Raw genomic sequence first — 18,372 nt, 5'->3', positions numbered from 1 at the left:
TCTCATCAGAGACAAATCTTTTCAATAAAACTCATAAATAAAAATTATTATTATTATTATATTATTTCTTGTAATCTGCATTGTCAAAGTGGGATAAATGAGTTACAAACATTACTTTGTACTGTTGCGTGATGCATGTAATTTTTCATAGTCCAATCTTAAATAAATAAGTGAAAACAATGTGAAGATTGATATGATCAGATGACACTAATTTATTGATCTTATCTGTTCTGTAGGAACTATCAATCACTAAAGTATTTATTAATACTCTTAAGATATTTTTTTCTAATCAAGCTTTCCACTATATTTCCCAGTATTTCCCAATATTTACCACATTTACCACAGTTTTGACCAAATTGCTATTTATACTGCAATTAATTTCACTGCTATAAAAACCATTAAATTGATAATGGACCTTCTTCACAGTGTAAGAAGCTTACAGACTATTTTTTTAAACATTGTTATTCATTTTGTTTTGATGATAGTGGTGGCTAATACCAGGGTTACCACAATCTTAATATAGTAACAATAACTGGAGAACTATAAGCTCAAAGCATCAAATTTGAGGAATAATACAAGTTCAAGAAGTTGGATGACAGAGAGGAAAAAGACCAATGAGAACATTTGTATCTGATGAGATCTGTGCTGCTGTAGTTGAACTTATTCTTCTCTATGAAAGTCTGGAAGGTGTAAGGCAGACGTATGTTCTCCAGCTAATGGAAGTGGATTGTGAGAACATTAACTTGTCTGAAGTTGATAAAGACAAAAGGAGCTCCTCACTGCTGTCTGAACAGAGCTATAGTACTGTAACATCACCTGTGATATAGATGAGTGTGGCAGCGGGGGCGTGGTCAAGAATCTCTCCGGAGAGAAAGAAAGCGGTAAGGGCGCTTACACCTGAGTTAAATTATGTCTAACAACTGTCTCTAATTTCAGTGAGCACGGGGAGAGCGGCATAAATAGAGCCACACCGCAGGTAGGCGAGAGAGAGAGCCTGGGCACCAGAGACCCGATTGTGAAGTCAAGAGTTTATTATTGCAAAGTTGAGAGTTTATTTTGTGAAGTAGTTTGTGGATTTTTAGACTGAGTTATTGAACAGCGTGAAAGCTTTGAAAGAGTGTATTTGCTGCAGTGAGGAAAATAAAACGCTTACCTGAACCAGGAAATCTGCTTCTCGCCTCCTCCTTCCACTGAGAAGTGTTACACTGGTGCCGAGACCCGGGAAAAAGGTTTGAAGATGGACGGAAGTCGCCCCGTAGAGTCCTCCCAGTTGGCTGAGATCCTCCAAGCCCTCGCTGGCTTACATCGGAGCCACCAGCAATCCCTGCTTGAGCTCCAGCAAGATCAAGACCGCCGGTTTGTGGAGCTCATGCGCGCTCAAGCAGAGGACCGACAGGTGATCCGGAGCCTCCTCAGCCAGGAGGCATCTCCAGCCACGGCCCCGGACACCCACACGCCGTCACCCCCGCCTGCGCTACAGAAGATGGGGGCGGCAGACGACCCAGAGGCGTTCCTGGATCTCTTCGAGCGCACCGCCGAGATCTGGGGCTGGCCATTCGGCCAGTGGGTGGCCCGACTCATACCGCTGCTGTCCGGGGAAGCCCAGCTCGCAGCTCAACAACTACCAGCGACGAGCCTCCTGGCTTACGGAGACTTAAAGAAAGCCATCCTGCAACGGGTTGGTCGGAGTCCAGAAGAAAGTCGTCAACTCTTCCGGAGCCTGAAGCTGGAGAGCTCCGATTACCCGTTTGCCTTCGCCCAACGGCTCCACGACGCCTGCCGAAGATGGTTGCTAGCGGGGGACCGCGGCGTCGACGGGATCATCGACCAGGTGGTACTGGAGCAATTAGTACATGAACTGCCAAAAGTGATGGCGGAGTGGGTCCAGTGCCACCGCCCGGCGTCACTGGAGGAAGCCATCTGGCTTGTGGAGGACCACATGGCGGCGATCCCGAGGGCGGAAGAGCCCTCCCACTCTCTCTCTCTTCCCCCTCCCTCTCATTTCCCTCCCCTCTCTCCTCTCGTTCTGCTCTCTCTCCAGGTCCCGTTCCTGCCTCACGCAGACAAGGAGGACTTCAGCCACTGAGACCAGTTCCCCGGGTGTGGGAGCCGACACCTTCCCCTATCCCAATGCCCCGCCGCTCTCCCCCTCAAGGGGGGCGCCAGCCAATGCAAGTGCGGGCGTAGCGCCTGGGCCAGCCTGCTGGAGGTGCGGGGACCTGGACCACTTCCGGGATCAGTGCCCTCTGATGGAGCTGGGGACAGTGGTGCGGGTCTCTGACCTCCCACAGGCTGCCCCCGACCGGGCCGGAGCGTACCAGATACCGGTAAGTGTCAAGGGGGGTACTCACCAAACGTTGGTGGACACCGGGTGTAATCAAACCACTATCCACCAACGCTTGGTTCAACCCGAGGCATTGGACACAACTAAAACAGTGAGGGTGAAATGTGTGCATGGGGATATTCACAAGTATCCAGTGGTGACCCTGACAATTAAATTCCGGGGGAAAAAGCATAGAGTGTAGGCCGCAGTTTGTTCCCGCCTCACCCATCCTGATAGAGGGGGCACACGTCAAATATACCACCTCAATCTCCTGAAATTGTGGAGGGAGGCGGTTCCCGTGACGTTGGCTACAGTAGTTCCCGTGAAGGCGGAGCTCGGACCGGAGGTGAGTTCAAAACATAAACAGTTCACCCCGGTCACTTGCGGAGACCACCTCTCACCGAGTCAACTCGCGGAGGTTGCTAGGTTGCAACAAGAGTTTGCGGATGTGTTCTCTCCTCTACCGGGGTGTACAAACCTCATCCATCACCACATCGAGACCGAGCCGGGGGTCATAATACGTAGCCGCCCCAATCGATTACCCGAACACAAGAAGAAAATCGTTCGGGAAGAATTGGATGCAATGCTCGATATGGGGGTAATAGAAGAATCCCACAGTGATTGGTCCAGCCCTGTTGTTCTAGTGCCTAAGAGTGACGGGTCTGTACGGTTCTGTGTGGATTATAGGAAAGTTAACGCGGTGTCTAAATTTAATGCGTATCCAATGCCTCGCGTTGATGAGTTGCTCGATCGGTTGGGCACTGCTCAATTTTATTCGACATTGGATTTGACGAAGGGTTATTGGCAGATCCCCTTGACAAAACCGCCTTCTCCACACAGTTTGGATTACACCAGTCTGTGACACTTCCATTCGGTTTGTTTGGAGCCCCGGCTATGTTTCAGCATCTCATGGACCGAATCCTCAGGCCGCATTCAGCTTGCGCCGCTGCCTATTTAGATGACATCATCATTTATAGCAATGATTGGCAGCGGCACATGCAACATCTGAGGGCGGTTCTGAGATCGCGCGATTGGGCGGGTGGAGGTACGGTATCTGGGGTTCCACTTGGGCCACGGGCAGGTGCGTCCCCAAATTGACAAGACAACGGCGATTGCGACATGCCCGAGGCCCAAGACCAAAAAGGGGGTGAGACAGTTCCTGGGGCTGGCTGGCTATTATAGAAGTTCGTACCTAATTATTCGGACATCACCAGCCCACTGACTGATCTCACTAAAAAGGGAGCTCCAGACCCGGTCCAGTGGACAGAACAGTGTCAGCGGGCGTTCACGCAAGTTAAAGCCGCACTTTGCGGGGGGCTGCTTTTACATTCACCTGACTTTTCTCTCCCTTTTGTTTTACAGACAGATGCTTCAGACAGAGGGCTGGGGGCCGTACTCTCGCAGGTGGTGGAGGGTGAGGAGCGCCCGGTGCTGTACATTAGCCGTAAGCTCTCACTGAGGGAAACTAAGTACAGCACCGTGGAAAAGGAGTGTCTCGCCATCAAGTGGGCAGTCCTCACTCTCCGATACTACCTGTTGGGGCGGGCCTTCACCCTCTGTTCTGATCACGCCCCACTCCAGTGGCTCCATCGCATGAAAGATACCAATGCCCGGATCACCCGTTGGTACCTGGCTCTTCAGCCGTTTAAGTTCAAGGTGGTCCACAGACCGGGAGCGCAGATGGCTGTCGCTGACTTCCTTTCCAGGAATGAGGGGGGAGTGGTAGGCAGGCCGGATGCCGCCCCGGCCTGAGTCGGGCGGTGGGGATATGTGGCAGCGGGGGGCATGGTCAAGCATCTCTCCGGAGCGAGAGAAAGCGGTAAGGGTGCTTACACCTGAGTTAAATTATGTCTAACACCTTTCTCTAATTTCAATGAGCATGGGGAGAGCGGCATAAATAGAGCCACACAGCAGGTAGACGAGAGAGAGAGCCTGGGCACCAGAGACCCGATTGTGAAGTCAAGAGTTTATGATTGCAAAGTTGAGAGTTTATTTTGTGAAGTAGTTTGTGGATTTTTAGACTGAGTTATTGAACAGCGTGAAAGCTTTGAAAGAGTGTATTTGCTGCAGTGAGGAAAATAAAACGCTTACCTGAACCAGGAAATCTGCTTCTCGCCTCCCACTTCCACTGAGAAGTGTTACAATGAGATTATCTGACCGGAGACAAAATACTGATTCAGAATAAATGTCAATTCACATTACTATACAACATTACTCTTACTCTTTTTCCTGTATTTGATACACGGATAAAAATGTATTTCTTCTATGCACTCAAAGTCACTTTGGATAAAAGCATCTCCCAAATGACTAGATGTAAATGTTTCGAGTTTGGTCTGAAAAACCTCATTCTCTGTAATAAAAATAAATCTCATAGTGTGTAATTGCTGCTTGGTGTATCTGTGTTTTTGATGCCTTTGTGAGCCATTAGAAAGAAATATTCCAGCTCAGCATTATGTTGATAATGTCAATTACCACAGAAAATAATCTTGACTTGTAGCTCTTTATTTTATTTTTTTTAATTTTTTTTTTTAAAACAGCAAAAATTGCATTTACAGTAAGGCACTTGAAATGGAAATAAACAGCGCAGGTACTAAAGAGGGTTTAATTCAGAAATGAAGCTGAAAGGCACACAGATTATATTAATTCCATAAAACATGAGAGTTATTTGATCTGTAAAGTTGTCTAAATCCTCCGTCCAGTGTTGGGCCAGTTGATTTACGTGGATGAATTTGAAATGATGCGATACTTAATGTAAACAGCTTTACAGATAGTTGTCACTTGTCCATATCGTGCAAACGTTATCCTTGTTGTGTTGTGTGTAATGACTCCAAATGGTCAAAACTGGAGAAAAATAAAACTTTACACAGACGAGGTAAAACTCAATTCTGTCACAGTAGTCTCATGCTAACTTGTGCCTATACTTTCAAAACTGTGTATTTTCATTTTTATTTATGGACTTTAATTTGCCTTGTTTCTTCCATTATATAATTACGAGTTTTTAACTGAGGGACGAGTCTAAATTATTTTCTGTGTAACTGACATTACGCCCCACATGCTATCGATAGCACTTAATTTACAGTATATTCAACCTGGAATTTACATTGAAGCAGCTTGAATTAGATTAAAAAAATAACACGTTTTGAATAAGAGTGTTTTTAGGTTTGTATTGAGTTTGAACTTCTTTGTGGTTATAGTTTTGTGTGTAACGGGTTTTGGGAAATAAAAATATGCTAAAATATTATACTAAACTAAATCAAACTAATGTGTTGATTGAGGCTACAAAATGATTTTTCATACTGTTGACTAACCTAGTAGTCTCGGTACCAAAACTGTGCTGCCTGAAAACATAGCATCCCATTTGCTGTAACCGGTACATATGTATTCTCCCTCATCTTCAGCTGTCACATTGTTCAGCAGGAGGGAGAAGTTTCCATGTTGAATCTGGTCAGTAAAGAAATGAGCTCTATCATGATAATCCTGCTGCTGGACCTCTGGTTCACTCTTATTATCTGGATACTGACAAACTAGAGCTCCTGATCTTCTCCATTCCACCTTCAGATCCTTCACTGGTAAGGGTACACCAACTAAACAGGGTAAAACCACTGAACCACCCAGAGGAACCACCAGGTCACAAGTGTGTTCAACCTTGGACCCTGAAATTGAAAAGACAAATTATTTAAATTGTGAAATAAAATGTATTTGTTTACAGGCAAATAAAGTGAAGAATGTTTTGTATATAAAATGTTTGTGGAAAAACACAATATTAAGATGCAGAGCTGTGTTGAGAGAAAACACAAAACAACTGCATTTCAAACTGTAAAATAATATCAATAAAGTCTTTTTATTTATTATTTCATTTGAATGTCTTTGAAGCCCTAAACTGACTTTGAATATGACAAGAAAGAACATTTTCCTCTACATTTCAGGTATCATCTTAAATCTGTATTATTCATTTACAATAGACTGAAGAGGTGCAGATCCAGGTGCATGATGGGTATTTTACGCTCGCAGAACTAATGATGTTTCAATGGACAGTGCTGGTAAGAACAAACACTCTCTTTATTTGTTAGAGGTGAAGTTCAGAAAGTGAGCAACACTAAGTGGTGTTTGTTAGTTTTCTCCTCTTATTAACATATTTCAGTCATGTGAGTCTACAGCAGTAAACAGAACTGTAGTTCAAAATAGTGAAATTTAATGAAGAATCTGAGCAGATTCTGGAAAGTTCAGTGATTTCTCAAAGTCTTCAGTGCTGCCAACAGTTCAAGATTTTCTTATAATAACTGTGAAATAAATTGTTAATGGGCTTTTGACTTTATAGATAAAAAGAGTGAAGCTGCGAGTCCATGAACACAATCACTGCAACATGACTCTGACACTTATTATTCCCTTCTGAACTATTTGTTCTAGAAACATAATTAATTTTGTCTTTGGATTTAACATGGTAAGTAACACTGAATGAGATCAAAGTTGTCAGTATCAGCCATCTTGAAATGTCTACTTCTGCTTTTTATTTTTAATAAATGTTGTTATCCTCATTAAATATGAGTCATATGATGATGTTCAGACCATCCTGCACTAAACTGACCAAACACATTGTTGCTATTCAGAACAGTTTGTCAGTTTCACTGTAATGACTCTGATATGCCTGTCCTCTTCATTGATGATATGAGACATATTTCTGTTTGCCTATCTCATACAGACACTCGTATAAAAAAACACATCTAGATCACTGTACAAGCCTATATCAGAAGTGATGCAGCATTTACTGTCCACAGATACATGTTCACACTGTTCTTTGATTGAATAACTGGACTAGTTAATGTAGGAACACCTCAGTGGTGTATATATATGACATTTATAACTGAAATGAATCAAACTCACTTGACAAAACACAAATAAAATTTTATATAAAACAAAAGAACAAAATTATACCAAAGCATTAATCAAGACTATTTACCATAGATTTTTGGTTCTTATCTGTTGACTTACTTCTGTATTGTAACATTGTGCTGCTTGAAAACACAGAACCCCATTTGCTGTAACCGGTACATGTGTATTCTCCCTCATCTTCAGCTGTCACATTGTTCAGCAGGAGGGAGAAGTTTCCATGTTGAATCTGGTCAGTAAAGAAATGAGCTCTATCATGATAATCCTGCTGCTGGACCTCTGGTTCACTCTTATTATCTGGATACTGACAAACTAGAGCTCCTGATCTTCTCCATTCCACCTTCAGATCTTTCTTCAGTAAATGAGGATCAATGAAACAGGGCTGAACCACTGAACGTCCCGGAGAATCATAACTACTATATTTCACAATGAACCCTGAAAGATTATACATTTAATTTATAATGTTAAATAATTGCTAAGACAAAAGAAAAGGCAATTTTACATGATAAAATGTTTAGAAAAAACTGTTACACTGTGTACAGAGAAATGGAGACTAAATTGAACTGATTATATTGTATTTTTACAGCTCCAAATGGGCTTTATTTACAGCAGATGTGAATATCCTTCTTGCAAACATACCTTTTTTCTGTGATGTGAAGTAGATTAAACAGAGCAGAAATGCTGCTCCAACAGCAGTAATACAGAGAATCAACACCATTATGTGTGAAACAGAGAAACCTGAAACACAAATATCAGTTACTGTACACAAGAGATTCTGTGTACAATTCCATGAGTTTTGCCTTCCAAATGTAATTTCTACCAGTTTTCTTGGTACAAATCTACAAGAAGAAATAAGGAACAATGCACACAAACAGAACATTTAGTGTCCATACTTCAATATTCACACAGTGAGCACTTGATTGTAAAACAGGAAATCTGCTTGTACACTTGAGTGCCAGATCCAGTTGTGTTTCAATGCTGCTACCAACTGGTTAATTTGGGAAATATGTGCAAAACAAAGAAGTAGGGCAGAATGTAAATCTCAGTCATCCTGTGCCGGTCCTACTCTATTTGGAACCCTAGGTGAGAGTTTTATTGTAAGAAAACGTCCAGCATTGTTTTTGTTCTCTTTCTTCTATATGATCTGTATTACTGCATGACTTCGGGAATCGCTAGTTCTGATTCACGCATGCACTGCAGTACTTAATGCAGCTGGTGGCCACACCAGAAACTGACTGTTACTTTTGACAGTACCCCCCCCCCCCCTTGTTCAGGGACACATTATTCCATTTCTGTTAGTCACATATCTGTGAAACTTGTTCAGTTTATGTCTTAGTTGTCGAATCTTTTTATGTTCATACAAATATTTAAACATGTTAAGTTTGCTGAAAATAAAAGCAGTTGAAAGTGAGAAGACGTTTCTCTTCTTTTTTTATTTCTTTTTTTTTTTTTTGCTGAGCTTATATGTAATTGTAATCTAAAGGGCTCTGGAACCAGTTCTAAGAAATCCCTTACAATAAAACACTTCATTATGATTGTAAGTGTTTTGTCACAAAGAGTTTTCTTAACTAAAAGGGTTTCTTGCAACTGGGTTTAGTACATTTAGTCAATGCTATGTGTTCTCTTTTGTTTGACCAAATTACTGGTTTTTACAGTGGAATAAAGTTATAAGCCCCAGGAATATTTAACAAATACAAAATCAGCCTGTGTTAAAGGACCTTGACTTAAAATGGGTTTGACACATCTGTAAATGGCACACGGCTAGTTTAAGTACCAAAAGTATTTATGTAAAGTGCCACACTTGCAATATTAATAGAAAAAAATCACTGACCAAAACACACAGAGACACACACACCCCTAAAGCAGGACTACCCCACACTAGAGATGACTGAGCATTTTGTCTACAAACAGGAGTTAACATTCAGACTTCACTTTGAAATAGTTGTAGCTTCTGAAGAACTGAAGCAGTTAATGAACAAGATCCAACTCAGTGCTTTCTAACAGCAACTCAAACTCTTACTGTTACTGTCAAATTTGAAAATGCTAATTCAATTTACATGCAACTAAACAACTAAACAGTATAAAACTCATATATCAGTTTAAACATCAATTATTGCATATATGTTTTTTCTTTTTTAACTCTGACTCACCCAGTTGTTCCAGTACTACAGTTGTGTTGGCTGAAACTCCTCCAGCAAACACTTGACACATATAAACTCATTTGTCTTCAGTTCTGACACTCTTCAGTCTGAGAGAGAAGTTTCCTTTGGAGATTTCATCAGTGAAGAACTCAACTCTGTCTATGTATTGCTCATGTGATGATTCGGGTATAGGTTCATTGTTTTGGTAGAGCAGGACCAGAATATATTCATCTTTATCTGTTTTCTTTCATGAAACCTCTTCAATTTCTTCAGGTGTGATGTGAGAGTCCACAGAGCAGTTCAGAGTGACATCTTCACCCGCATATGCAGATATGGAGTGATCTGATCCTGAGACTATCAAACGCTCTGAAAGAATGAACACTTAAAATATCACAGCATGAAATAGAAATTTACTGTTTAGAAGTTTTGTCTCATTGAAATGTTGACTAACATTTTTGTGGTTTTCACTCACCAACATGTTTTATTTTGACCATAGTTTCACCAGAATCCAGCTCACTGAAAACACTACATCTGTACTTTCCCTCATTTTCAGCTGTCACATTGTTCAACAGGAGGGAGAAGTTTCCATGTTGAATCTGGTCAGTAAAGAAATGAGCTCTATCATGATAATCCTGCTGCTGGGCCTCTGGTCTACTCTCACCATCTTGATACAGATGAACCAGAGTCTCTGAGTCTGATCTTCTCCATTCCACCTCCAGTCATTCATATTAAGGGTTTGTCAACAAAACAAGGCAAAATCACTGAACCTCCCAGAGGAACAACCAAAGGATCAGAGGGACCTTTCACTGTAATGCCTAAAATAATAATAAACACTGTTCATTTAATAATCATCACGAAGCCATTATTGTTCTCTATCTGTCACTCACTCGAAGTTGTGTCGATATAGTGCCACTAGGGGTCACTCTTGGGAGCCCGAAACACCTCTGTTCTTTGATAAAAGGCCAATGAAAATTGGCGAGTGGTATTTGCATTCCACTCCCCCGGACATACGTAATATAAAAGGAGCTGGTATGCAACCACTAATTCAGATTTTCTCTTCGGAGCCGAACAGTCATGCTCACTGAGCTGAATTCTCACGACTGTTCTTTCACCTCTGCTGGATCTGATGGCGCATTTCAGCTGCTTCTCCCTCCTCTGCACTGGTACACTGCAGAGAATGCCCCTGTCGCTTTCGTAAAAAAGCAAGCCACCCCAGCGGCTCCCCGCCTCGGTCCTTCTACCTAGAGTTTGAGGCCCGTGCGGCTAGCACTGGTGGCTATTTGGGGACCCCAATGGGACTGCCTCCGCCGGGTACCCCCCCCCCCCCCCCCACGGACCTCCCGTTCCCCAGCACACACACTCGCCTGCCCCGATCGGGCTTCCGGATGAGTCCGCCGGCTCGTCTCATGGCGAGTTCGACCTCTTGTTCGGAGCCCGCGAAGCTGATGAGGTCTAGAGTGCAGCATCGGAGAGCGGGCTTGTCCAGTCAGATGCAGAAGCCTCAGCTGGGCTCCCCCCTTTAGGGACGATTGCCCATTCACAGGCTGATGCAGAGATGACGAACATGCTTTCCCGGGCGGCCGCGAGCGTCGGGCTAGAGTGGAACCCTCCGCTCTCCCCTGAAGCCTCGCGGCTCGATGATTGGTTCCTGGGCTTGCGGCGCCACTCAACGCGCCCCTCTCCAGTGCCTTTCTTCCCGGAATTGCACGAGGAGCTGACAAAATCGTGGGAGGCACCTTTTACTGCCCGGTCCCGATTTCTCAGTTCCCCCGCCTTCACTACACTCGATGGTGGGGCGGCCAGGGCCTATACGGCGATTCCCACCTGGCGCAGACGCCCAAAGCTCCCGTCCAAGCCCTGTAGGTTCACGTTGTCCCTGATGGCCAAGGCCTACAGCGCTGCTGGACAAGCCGCTTCTGCCCTGCACGCCATGGCTCTCCTGCAGGTCCACTAAGCCAAGGCCCTAAAAGAACTGCACGAGGGTAGTTCCACCCCAGATCTGATGCAGGAACTGCGCTCGGCGACTGACCTCGCTCTCCGAGTGACGAAGGTCATGGCGCGGTCTCTCGGGCAGACAATGTCCACATTAGTGGTCCAGGAGCGCCACCTTTGGCTCAACCTGGTCGAGATGGGTGAGGCCGACAAGGCACGGTTCCTTGTTACCCCCATCTCCCAGGCTGGCCTATTTGGCGACACTGTTGAGGACTTTGCCCAGCAGTTCTCGATGGTGAAGCAGCAGACGGAGGCTACCCGCATATCCTGCCCCGGCATGGCTCAAGATTCCGCACCCCGTCTGCTCGTCGCCAAGAGCATCCCCCTTCGGTGACTACACCTGCTCCGCCGCAGCCCGCCCCTTCGGCCCGGCCAAGGCATTGAGCCCACCGCAGGAAGCAGACGCCACCTGTCTCACGGCCGGCTGCCAAGAACCCACGAAGGTCATCAAAGGCTGAACCCCTCCAGACCGTGCCTCGTTCCCTCATGGGACCTCTCTGTAGTCCTTCAGGGTCTACAGAGAGCACCCTTTGAGCCTTTCAGTCAGCTGAGCTTAAGGCACTCTCCTTGAAGACTGTCCTCCTGACTGCGCTCACCTCCATCAAGAGGGTAGGAGACCTGCAAGCATTCTCTTTCAGCAAAACGTGCCTGGAGTTTGGTCCAGGCTACTCTCACGTGATCTTGAGACCCTGACCGGGCTATGTGCCTATGGTTCCCACGACCCCTTTTAGGGATCAGGTGGTGAACCTGCAAGCACTGACCCAGGAGGAGTCAGACCCAGCCCTGTCGTTGCTGTGTCCGGTGCGCACTTTACACATCTATTTGGATCGTACACAGAGCTTTAGGATCTCTGAGCAGCTCTTTGTCTGCTTTGGTGGACAGAGGAAAGGAAGCACTGTCTCCAAACAGAGGATCACCCACTGGGTCATTGACATCATCACGATGGCACATCAGGCTCAGGACGTGCCACCCCCTGCGGGGTTACAAGACCACTCTACCAGGAGTGTGGCGGCCTCCTGGGCCCTGGCCAGTGGTGCCTCTTTGGCAGACATCTGCAGAGCAGCGGGCTGGGCAACACAATCTCCGGGTTGAGCCGGTCTCGTCACGAGTAGTGGCAGGCACGAGCAGGTAAGTTCCGGGACAACTGGCTTGCACATAGCGCCTTTCCCCTCCCTTGAGGGGAAGACGTGCGCTCTTGACTCCCAGTTGTGTTCAAAGACTATGATCCCTGGATGACATTCCTCCTTAGCCCTGTGGCAGTCGAGTTAGCGGAGAAACTCGCTGCTGGCTCAGTAAATGCGCTAATGAGGCCCTGTACTGAGATAGGTGCTCCGCATGCACTGGTTCCCCGAAGGCAACCCCATGTGATATTTTCCACAAAATCGTTTCCCTGTCGGTAAACTGCGTCTTCCATGGGCAGGGGCCCCTCAGCCCCCAGTCGCCATGCTTTGTAGAAACTCCTCCCCCTTTTGGTAGGACCTACCATGGGACCTCTCCACATAACATACTTCCGACAAGGCTCGGTAAAGACCATGTGACGTATTTCCACTCAAAATACCCCCCCCCCCCTTTTTTTGGGCGGGGTGTGGTCTCTGTGGTGTCTTCCCCTTGGGAGTGACACCCCCCCCCACGTAGACACTTAGGGCTCCCAGTCAGTTAACAAATTCCACTCTTTTTGGGGAGAAAAAAGAAGGAAAAGAGGCCTCAGCTGGGCTAGCCTGTCCACCTATTTGTTGGGCAGTCAATTTATTCCTGAACGACTGTTCAACGCTCATAAAGAACATCGGGAGAGGTTACGTGATGGCCTGGTGCACTGGCTATGAGGCACACAGCAGTCTGCCTGTCACACACCGCCACTTCACCTAACACAGTTCAGTTAGTTGTGGCGTTTTGTATAAGGACCCCTAGTGTCACTACATCGACACAGCGTCGAGTGAGTGACAGATAGGGAACGCCATGGTTACTTTCGTAACCTCCGTTCCCTGATGGAGGGAACGAGACGTTGTGTTTCTCTTGCCACAATGCTGAACTACCTGCTGAAATGGCCAGGACCTTATCTTGGCTCCTCAGCACAAAACCTGAATGAGTGGTTGCATACCAGCAACTTTTATACCCGTATGTCCGGGGGAGTGGCATGCAAATTCCACTCGCCAATTCTCATTGGCCTTTTAAAAAAAGATCAGAGGTGTTTGTGGCTCCCAAGAGTGACCCCTAGTGTCACTACATCGACACAACGTCTCATTCCCTCCATCAGGGAACGGAGGTTACGAAAGTAATCATGATGTTTTCGCTCGACCACGATCACGTTCCCGCATAGCCAGGCGGGATTCAGTAAATAAATGTTTTTGTTTTTTTTGGCTTTCTCTGAGTTTGTGTAGGTGTCGGTGTTGTGCTGGGAGCCGGATGTTTGCTGGATTCCATCTCTAAGGTAACATTACCTAGTGTTGCAGTTTGTTGTCAGTGTTGAACAGCGGAAGAGAAGCACTGAGCCAAGGCTCTCGGGAGCGCGCATAAATAACACATCCTTTGGATTTTTATGGCAAAAGCGACCCACTCCCTTCACATGAAAATCAGTCCACAGGCAACTTAGGAAGTCTGGGAAGGGCTCATTTTTTAAGTTGCGTTACAAGCCGTTCACATGTTGGCAAACATTTTTTTACATATTGCACCTTTAAATATCTTACATTATGGATACCAAATGTTATGATGTATCATATCTAAATGTATTGTATAAATATTTAAGAAATGCTTAGACTTTGACTTGTAACACAAAGTTGGCTTCTTTGATCACAGCAAGGCATATAATCTCTAAATAAATAAACCTAACAGGGTCCCACCATAACATACAACCACAATTCTGAAAACAAAATACTTCCTCTGAACACCAATTCTCTCTAATTTTTTCCACATTTCTCATCACATTTTCAAGTCATCCACTCAATAATCGAATAAGCCGATACCAGTCATCTACAGTACAAGAACAAATGCTCCAGTATCTCCTCTTGACCATAAAACCTACACTGGCTGCAAAACCAGAAGCATTTGAATCCTGCTATATATCAACTCTCGTTTTATTAAGATTTGAGATCTAGACATTCTTTCAAATTTCACTTGTGTTCCACAGAAGAAGAAAAAAGTCATAAGTATTTGAAATAACATGAGGGTGAGAGTAAGTATTGATTTTGTGGGGACTGCTCCTTAAATGCTCGGCTCTTTCAGACCACAGCCCAGTATATAAGAGTGTTGGTCTTTCGAAGGCTTGTGAGGTTATGATCGGTGCAGGAATCGTTACTTTACTGGCCAGAAATTTGGTAAAATGCTCATTTAATCACCACACTGCTCTCAGACAACCAAACAAAGCTTATCAGAATCAGAATCAGAATCAGCTTTATTGCCAAGTATGCTTACACATACTATAAATTTGTCTTGGTGACAGGAGCTTCCAGTGTACAACAATACAAAAACAATACAAAAACAGCAGCAAGACAGATAATAATAAAAAATAAAAAATAAAACTAATTATACACATATGTACAGACACACACATACATACATACACACATACACATGGGTAGTGCAAATCTAATACGATCTGTTATCTGTTATGTACAGTGCAAATACAAATCTGTTATGTAGAGTGCAATTTTTTTTTTTTTTAGAGGAATGAAATGGCAGAAGAGGTTAGATGTGTTGAATAAATATAAAAAACTGTGTATTGCACATAGTTATTGCTCAATTGGGCAATTTAACTGTTCATGAGATGGATAGCCTGGGGGAAAAAACTGTTCCTGTGTACTGGTGCTCAGAGCTCTGAAGCATTGGCCAGAATGCAACAGTTCAAAAAGGTAGTGGGCAGGGTGAGTGGGATCCAGAGTGATTTTTCCAGCCTTTTTCCTCACTCTGGAAGTGTATAGTATGGGGGGAGGGGGCAACCAATAATCCTCTCAGCAGTCCGAACTGTCCATTGTAGTCTTCTGATGTCTTATTTCATAACTGAACCAGTTATTGAAGTGGAGAAGACAGACTCAATGACTGCTGAGTAAAACTGTATCAGCAGCACCTGTGGCAGGTTGAATTTGCTCAGCTGGTGAAGGAAGTACAACCTCTGCTGGGCCTTTTTCACAGTGGAGTCAATGTGGGTCTCCCACTTCAGGTCCTGTGAGATGGTAGTGCCCAGGAACCTGAATGATTCCACTGCTGCCACAGTGCTGTTTAGAATGGTGAGGGGGGTCAGTGTTGGGGTGTTTCTCCTAAGTCCACAATGATCTCCACTGTTTTGAGTGTGTTCGGCTCAAGGTTGTTTTGACTGCACCAGACAGACAGCTGTTTAACCTCCCTTTTGTATGCAGACTCATCATCATCTCGGATGAGGCTGATGACAGTGGTGCCGTCTGCAAAATTCAGGAGCTTGACAGAGGAGTACTTGGCGATGCAGTCATTGGTGTAGAGGGAGAAGAGTAGTGGGGAGAGCACACATCCCTGGGGGGCACCAGTGCTGATTGTACAGGTGCTAGAAGTGAGTTTCCCCTGTCTCACAAGCTGCTGCCTGTCCGTCAGAAAGCTGGTAATCCACTGACAGATAGACATGGGAACAAAAAGTTGGTGTAATTTATTCTGGAGTATAGCTGGGATGATGGTGTTGAAAGCTGAACTGAAGTCCACAAAAAGGATCCTTGCATATGTCCCTGGTCTGTCCAGATGTTGCAGGATATGATGCAATCCTATGTTGACTGCATCATCCACAGACCAGTTTGCTCAATAAGCAAATTGAAGGGGATCTAGAAAGGGTCCAGTGATGTTCTTCAGGTGGGCCAACACCAGTCTTTCAAGTGATTTCATGACCACAGACGTCAGGGTGACAGGTCTGTAGTCATTAAGTCCTGTGATTTTTGGTTTCTTTGGGACAGGAATAATTATTGAGCGTTTGAAGCAGCATGGGACTTCACACTGCTCCAGTGATCTATTGAAGATCTGTGTGAAGATGGGGGCCAGCTGGTTAGCACAGGATCGAAGACATGCTGGTGAGATGCCATCTGGGCCTGAAGCCTTCCTCGTCTTTTGTTTCCGAAAGATGCGGCTCAAATCATCTTCACAGATCTTAAGTGCAGGTTGAGTAGCAGGAGGGGGGAGGATGGGGGTTGCTGGAGGTGTTGGTGTTTGTGTGAAGTGAAGGTCAGAGTGGGTGTGGGGAGTGAGATTGGGCCTTTCAAATCTGCAGTAGAACACATTGAGGTCGTCAGCCAGTTGTTGGTTCCCTACAGGGTTGGGGGTAGGAGTCCTGTAATTTGTGAGTTGTTTAATCACAACACCACACCGATGCAGGTTCGTTAGCTGAAAACTTGTTTTTCAGCTTCTCAGAGTATCTCCTTTTAGCCACTCTGATTTCCCTGTTCAGTGTGTTCCTGGCCTGATTGTACAAGACATTATCCCCACCCCTGTAATCATCCTCTTTGGCCTGACGAAGCTGCCTGAGCTCTGCTGTAAACCACAGTTTGTCATTGTTGAACTTTAAATAAGTCCTAGTAGGAATGCACATATCCTCACAGAAACTGATATATGATGTAACAATATCTGTGAGCTCATCCAGGTCTGTGACTTCAGCCTCAAAAACACTCCAATCCATGCAATTGAACCAGGCTTGTAGTTCCCGCTATGCTTCATTGGTCCATCTCTTTATAGTCCTTACTACTGGCTTGGTTGATTTTAATTTCTGCCTGTAGGTTGGAAGAAGATGAACCAGTCAGTGATCAGAGAGTCCCAAAGCTGCTGTAGGAACAGAGCGATATGCATCCGTTATTGTTGTGTAACAATGATCCAGTATTTTCCTGTCTCTGGTGGGGCATGTGATGTGCTGTTTGTATTTGGGCAGTTCATGTGTGAGATTTGCTTTGTTAAAATCCCCAAGAATAATAATAACTGAGTCCAGGTATTGTTGTTCTGTGTCTGTGATTTGATCAGCCAGCTGTTGCAGCGCTGTGTTCAAACATGCATTTGGTGCGATATACACACTCACCAGAATAAATGAGGAAAACTCCCGCGGCGAGTAGAAAGGCTTACAGTTAATAAAGAGCGCTTCCAAATTAGGACAGCACATCCTCTTTAACGTTGTTACATCTGTACACCAACTTTCACTGATATAAAAGCATGTTCCACCGCCTCTCGTTTTCCCCGTTAACTCCGTAATGTGATCCGCTCTGAACAGCTGGAAGCCCGGCAGATGTAACGCGCTGTCTGGAATGGCTTCATTCAGCCAGGTTTCTGTGAAGCACAAGGCAGCAGAGGTTGAAAGGTTTGTGAGGGTGAGGAGATGTAGTTAATCCGTTTTGTTAGGAAGAGAGTGGAGATTCGCTAAGTGAATATTCGGCAGCGCTGTTCGAAATCTGCGCCGATGGAGTTTGACCAGTGCACCGGCTCGTCTCCCTCGCCTGCGTCTCCTGAACAACAAAGCCACGCCTCTAACTAAAATGTCTAGCAAAACATCTGAATATTCAAAAACCGCAAAAATATTATCTGGTACATGCTGTCGAATGTTCAGCAGTTCGTCTCTGTTAAAACTGACTGGAAAAAGATTACTAAACACAGGACAAACAAACAAAACAACAAAAGAACTGAGGAGCTCCACACCGAGGCGGCCATCTTGATATTTTGTATATTATGTTCATCTTCAAGGAGAACTACTACTGTAACTGTGCTTATTTAATTTCTTACACGGCTAACAGTCACTAAACACTGAATTATATCAGTACTTAATTATTTCTCTGCTAGGGAAAATTTTAAAATTTGCAGCACGATGAGCTACACATTGAGAAAACAAAAAACAGATAAAACAAACATCCTTTCTTCACCTCCCATACCCAGAGGAAAACAGATTTACTTACCATCAGCGATCATCAGCAGCATTGGCATTAAAACACAGTTAGACAGGTACATCATCTTCAAATATTTAAAAGTAGTCATGTTTTCTATATATTTTTGTAAAAATGTAAATTTTTGCAAAGGACGTTCATGTTCGTATGTGTCACTTTAACA

General features: G+C 44.7%; 1 pseudogene; it reads right to left on the bottom strand.

The window, feature by feature from the left end:
- The window catches only part of LOC127449861 (uncharacterized), a 26,730-nt pseudogene extending 8,419 nt beyond the window's left edge, over positions 1-18,311 (bottom strand).
- Between the last annotated feature and the right edge of the window lie 61 nt (positions 18,312-18,372).

This window comes from Myxocyprinus asiaticus, chromosome 13 (genome assembly GCF_019703515.2).
Source record: "Myxocyprinus asiaticus isolate MX2 ecotype Aquarium Trade chromosome 13, UBuf_Myxa_2, whole genome shotgun sequence".
Classification (NCBI taxonomy): domain Eukaryota; kingdom Metazoa; phylum Chordata; class Actinopteri; order Cypriniformes; family Catostomidae; genus Myxocyprinus; species Myxocyprinus asiaticus.
This window is presented reverse-complemented; position numbering and strand designations above follow the sequence as displayed.